The sequence below is a fragment of the Balaenoptera borealis genome (assembly GCF_965194805.1).
Source record: "Balaenoptera borealis genome assembly, chromosome: 19".
Classification (NCBI taxonomy): domain Eukaryota; kingdom Metazoa; phylum Chordata; class Mammalia; order Artiodactyla; family Balaenopteridae; genus Balaenoptera; species Balaenoptera borealis.
Window position 1 is genome coordinate 7,432,927 of NC_138878.1, and position 6,000 is coordinate 7,438,926.

The window sequence follows — 6,000 nt, forward strand, 5'->3', positions numbered from 1 at the left end:
AAGTAGGAGCAGAGCCTACAGATGAAGCTGGAGGGAAGAAATTGAAATCCATGCCAGCCTCTTCTACGTCTTCCTGAGGAGTTGGGCCTTTGTTCTGTAGGTAATAGGGAGCCAGCATGGATTTCTAAGTTGAGTAATGCGACGGGATTGACGTCTCCTGAGGCTGGAGTGTGGAGGGTGAGGGAGAAGAAGGCAGACTGAAGGCAGGGAGATTGGAATGGTTCACAGGAGGAACATGCATGTTCTGGGACAGGGAGCAGGTCTCCCGGTTAAGCACCAAGTTAAATGAGGCAGTGACTATGACAGTTTTAGCTCATGGTTTGTCCCATGCCCTACAGAGTTTCAGTGGATACTCAATGAATAGGTATTTGCGGAATAAGCAACAGAAGTAATTCTAGTGATGTTAAAAAAAAAATAGGATTGATGGAACTGGGTGATTGGGGCAGTACAAATAAATATGTTAGAGTTGGTTGGAGAGCATAGGGAGGGAGCGTGCTAGGAGGTTGGCTTTAACTGGCTCTCCTTTGGCTCTCAGATGACTGACTTGGAGTGTACGTGCTGTATGTGTGTTGGAGGTGGACTTGGGGCGGGTAGCAGCCCCTCCCTCGTGGTTTTCATACACCAGATCTTCCATGCCCCCTGCCCTTTGACCTTCAAGGCACCTCTCTCTGGCCCCTCCCTGCCCCTGCACGTCGCTCTGGGCTAATTCTCAGCTACTCAGATTTCTAGTCCTAGCATACCCCAGAGGGCATCCTGCATAGCATTCCTTCTCCAGCCCACTTGGGGATTCTTAAATTTTGCCTCATTTCCATACTCCCAGTATTTGCCAGCAAATTCATTTGGACTCATTTTTAATAAGCTCCTGGGCGCTTGGCTCAGACCTTAAATATTTCACTTGATTTGTGTTTGAGAGGGGGGGATAACTCACAAACAAAAAATGATGGCCCTATATAAAATGACAAATATTTATTGGACTTTTCAAAATGCACCCAATACTTTTAAAGGCCTCTGGGAAAATATTAAATTAAAAACTGTCTGTGCATTAAACAACCTGTGAAATCAACTGCTCTTGGTACATAAAGCTCAATTTCCCCCATTGGTGTGTATGGGTTTAGACCATTTGGCCACCACTGTCTTTATAAATAGAAAGTGGGGACGAAACATTACATTTCAGTGATTCTTCCTTGTGGGCCAATTAAAAAAAAATACACTCCCACCTACAACATTCTTTCTTCCCTCTTGCTTCAGTATGTGATTTGCCTGTCTGTAATACAATTGACTTAAAGAAATTGATCTATGAGGAGATTTTTAAATCTATAATTTTACCACAGTTGGGAGAATATGAATAACATAATTGACCAAATATAATTCTCATCTCTAAGGCTCACCCCTGATATGTCAATATTTCAGAAAGGAAAGAAACCAACATTTATTGAGTACCTACTATGTGCCAGGTTTTGAGCTAAGTGTCTTTTTGATCCATTCTTATTTTATCTTCATCTTTGCTGTAGCAAAATATGTATGTATATTATCTCTACCTTATAGATTAGAGAAAGGCAGCTCAGGAAAGCTAAGTGCCTTGTGCAGGATTACACAAGAAGTGGGAAAAGCAGGATTCAAGAATTCAAGCAGATGTCTATCACCTGCAGACACATAGTCATAGGATTAAATGCAGGGACAGTCATCAAACACCTCAGTGGTAATTGTCCTTCTCTATCCTGTTTGCAAAGCATCAGCTCAGGCATTGTACAAGCTGTTTAAATGGATTCAGAGGTTGCTGTATACACGAGAGGGGCTTTCTCTTCAGCAGGCCGCACTCAGTTATTATTATCCTTCAGGAATTATTGTCTTGTTGCTGAGTTTAATGAGGATGCTTTTGGTGTAAGGGTGATGTCGGCTTGTGGGTTAAGATGGTGTATTTGTTTCCTAGGGCTGCCCTAACGAAGTGCCACATATTGGGTGGCTTAAAACAACAGGAATTTATTCTGTCACAGTTTCAGAGGCCGGAAGTTCCAAATCAAGGTGTTGGCAGGGTTGATTCCTTCTGGGGATTCTGAGAGTGAAACTGCCCCATGCCTCTTTCCAGCTTTTGCTGGTTGCAAGCATTCCTTGGGGTTCCTCATCCTGTAGACGTTATCACTCCAATCTCTGCCTCTGTCTTCACATCACCTTCTTCTCTGTGTTCGTGTGTGCATTTTTGTCTCTTATAAGGACACTCTCATTGGATATAGGGCCCACCTTAATCCAGTACGATCTCATCTCCATCCTTACCTTAGTTACATCTGCAAATACCCTTTTTCCAAATAAGGTCACATTCTGATGCTCTGGGTGGACATGAACTTTTGAGGGGACACTATTCAACCCACTGCAGGTGGATATTGTTTATGGTATTTAGAAAGTATTTAGATAAAATGCTAGCAGCATTTGATGCTTAATTTTATTACATATCTTTTTGGCTCTCTTTGACATAAAAAAAAAATCTTCTTTGACAGATTGAAGAGGGTCAATCCATTAACAGACTGTATTATTAAATGATACTTTTATGATGGTATTGAGCTCTTCTTTGTGGTATTATTGAAATACATTGCTGGATTCAATTTGATAATATATTATTTAGAATTTTTACATTTATATTCCAATATAAGGGAGAATTGCAGTTTGTGGTTTGAAGCATTTCAACTCAGTTACAGAATCATTCTGACTTAAAACAAATTGGGAATTGTCTTTTAAACATTCTGGATAAGATTACATATTGTGAAAATTAGTTAATCTTTGAAATTACTTGCCTACTAAATCTTCCAGACCCAAGGCCATTTTGCATAAGTGATGGTATGAAACTTTAAAAAAGAATTTTATTCAGATAAATAGTTATTGATCTAGGCAAATGGATCAATTTTGGTAGCCTCCTAGAAACTGTTTTAACATTTCACCATGATTTTTCAAATTAATTAGTTGAATGTCATATAGTGTTCTCTTTCAAAAACTCTGCCCTGCTTCTTGTACATACATTGTGCTTTCATGCTGCTTCTTTTTTTCCCCATTACTTGACTTCTCAGAGGTCATTTTATTTTCTGCCCTGCCATACCAAAGTACCAACTCTTAGACATTTTGGTTAGTTGTGTGCTTTTTCTGTTTCTTAATTTACTATGGAAACACTGCTTATGTTTTCCCTTTTATTTTTCAGTTTAAATGAAAAGAGGTAACATATATATGTATATATACACATGTATGACATATGTAACATAATATACATATACATGTATTTAAACATTTAAAGTTAAAAGTTTTTTCATGTACCTAATATTTAAACATATCTCATATATGTACAAATGTATAAAATATTTAATCTATGAATCTGCTTCTGACTATAGCATTTAACCCATCTCATGTGGATTTATTTGTCATGTATTGGTAGTTTATATATTACACAATCCCTATTTACTTACAAGTATAGGTGCAAATTTTAATTTTGATTTTCTCTGACCCATGAGTTATTTAAAGGTGTACTTACTCAAAATAATGGCAAGTTTTGCTTTAATCTTTTGCTCTACATTTCTAATCTTATTACTTCTGATTAAATCATGGTGCTTGGAGGACTTGTGTTTTTGGAACTTTATTTAGCTGATCAATTTGTGTAGATATGCTAAAGACATTTAAAACAGTCTTCTCTATAAGGCACAAAATTATTATATACCTTTAACATTAATCTTATATGTTAATTTAAGTAGGATTTAGAATATGTTAATTTAAGTAGGATTTAGAATATTTTAATTTTCACCTTCCTGATCTTTCCAAGAGTGTTAGTTTATGTTGTTTCAGTTAGTTAGCTATTTGGTGAGGGATTAGTTAGACATGAAGTTGGTTAGTATCCTTGGTCTGTTTCCAAGTAGGATTTATGGCTGTAGACAATGCCATGGTGGTAGGTTTATATCCCCCATGTTTTTTGTCAATATCTACTTCCATTTCCAATTATTTTGATTTTATACTTTGAGTTCTTTTTATTTTGCCCATAGAGCTACATGCCTATTATATTAAATTTAGATAATTCCTTCGTCTATATAAACCAAGACTGTGGCTGTTACTCTTTACTACATTTTATTCTTAATTCTACCTTGTCTACCTGAAATTAATTTTCACTCTCTTGTGATTGTCTGCTGTGTACCTACATCCCATCCTGGAGGTGGATGAGAGGCATCTTCCACCAACATTTCCCCACAATCTGTGTGTGTGTGTGTTTGTGTGTGTGTGTGTTATACAGGTATATAGCAGGCATCACAAATGAGTGGAAAATGGTGAAAATTAATGTCAGGTAGATAAAGTAGAATTTAAGATAAAATGCATTAAAGAGTAATAGCCACAGTCTCATTTTGAATAGACAAAGGAATTATCTGAATTTAATATAATAGTTGTACAACTCCTTGGGCAAAACAATACACTCAAAATATGTAAAATCAAAATAATTAGAAATATAAGTAGAAATTGACCCAAAAAATGTGGGAGATATGAACCCTCATGCACAGTGTTTGAAGCTTTCTAAGGGAGAAAAAAATGGGAGTAAGACAAAACTTAACAGTTGTTTCCATGTTTTACAAGATGGACTGTTCATTTCCTGCTGTGCTTTTTCTGAAGCAGCTGTTAGTGAGACAGGGAGTTCCAACAACTACTCTTCTGAAAGCTGGGTTCTTAGGTCCTGGGTTCTGTGGACCTGCATTCTGCTTCAGCACTTTGGGGTGTGCACAACGAAAACAAATGAACGTTACTATCCAGACAAGCACATAATGCTTTGGTAACATCTGTGTGCCAGATGAGTCTGGTGGCCATCGATAATTTCTTTGGACTCCGCTATGCTTTGGAAGAAATAAATAATAAGTCCTGCCACCTAACCACTCATTATTCATGCATTAAGCTTTTGTTGAGCAGCTAATATGGCTATATGAGGAGTCCAGCCCTGAAAAGAGCAAGGTGAATAAAATAGACATGGATCATACACTCCCTCATGGGATGGAAAGCCTGTTCCTCTGGAAGATAACACAAATAAAGCTGTGGTTGTAGGTCACCTGTTTCCAAGAATCACAGTCTCAGAGGGGAGACAAATTAGAGATGGATCCCGACAGTTGCCTCACATCTTGGAGAAGACAGTAGGGAGAGATGATTTATGTGATGAGGAATTGCTGGTGAGAAAAATGATGTGACAGGAAGTGTCATAGCCTTGGGCTAAGAGAAAATCAGCAATTAGCCGGAGAGAGGCATGTGCCCCTCCCCCCGCCAAAAAAAAATTGAAGATGGAAAAAAAATTCCTTAGTTTTTATATATATGCTAAGGAAAGGGGACGCTGTGGGGAGCGACCTCCTTTGCCCTGGGTACAAATAAGTCTAAAATCCATCCACAGGTCCTGGCAGACTGAATTGAGAGCACTGGGAAAGTCCTAAGGTTACATTTTTCTTTTTGAAGAATCCTGCCAAATTGCTAATTTGGACTCACGTTCTTTTTCTGCAACATAGCTTTCTCTGACCTCGAAGGAGCTAGGGTGTAGGCAGCTGAGTGTCTGAATGTTTGAGAATTGCCAACTCTGCTTCTCCTCCCGTAACTCTTGGGTGGATTTGTGCATAGGGTTAAATGGATCATAGCAGTTCAGTGAAGTGGATTTTATGTGCAATTAATGTTTGTTAATTTGGTTAAATGTCAAAGTATACTTTTTTGGGGGGTGGGAAAGTTCCTGCAATACAACCTCCACCCCCAAACCCCTTAAGAATCAAGGGGTGAGATGTTATTCTCAAACAAATGCAGAAGCGATCATATTCAGCATCTGCTTGAAATTGAATGGATGATACCTTAGTTAAATGTCCCTCTTGGGAGATGAGACAGTAATATGTCAGCACATCTGAGTTTAGAAGCAAAATTAAGGGGATAGTTGAGAAAACCCACTGGAAAAATATTGCCTTTGCCACCTGGCCTCCAAAGAAGAAAGAAGGGCTTTGACTTAATTTTTGGCCCACTTGC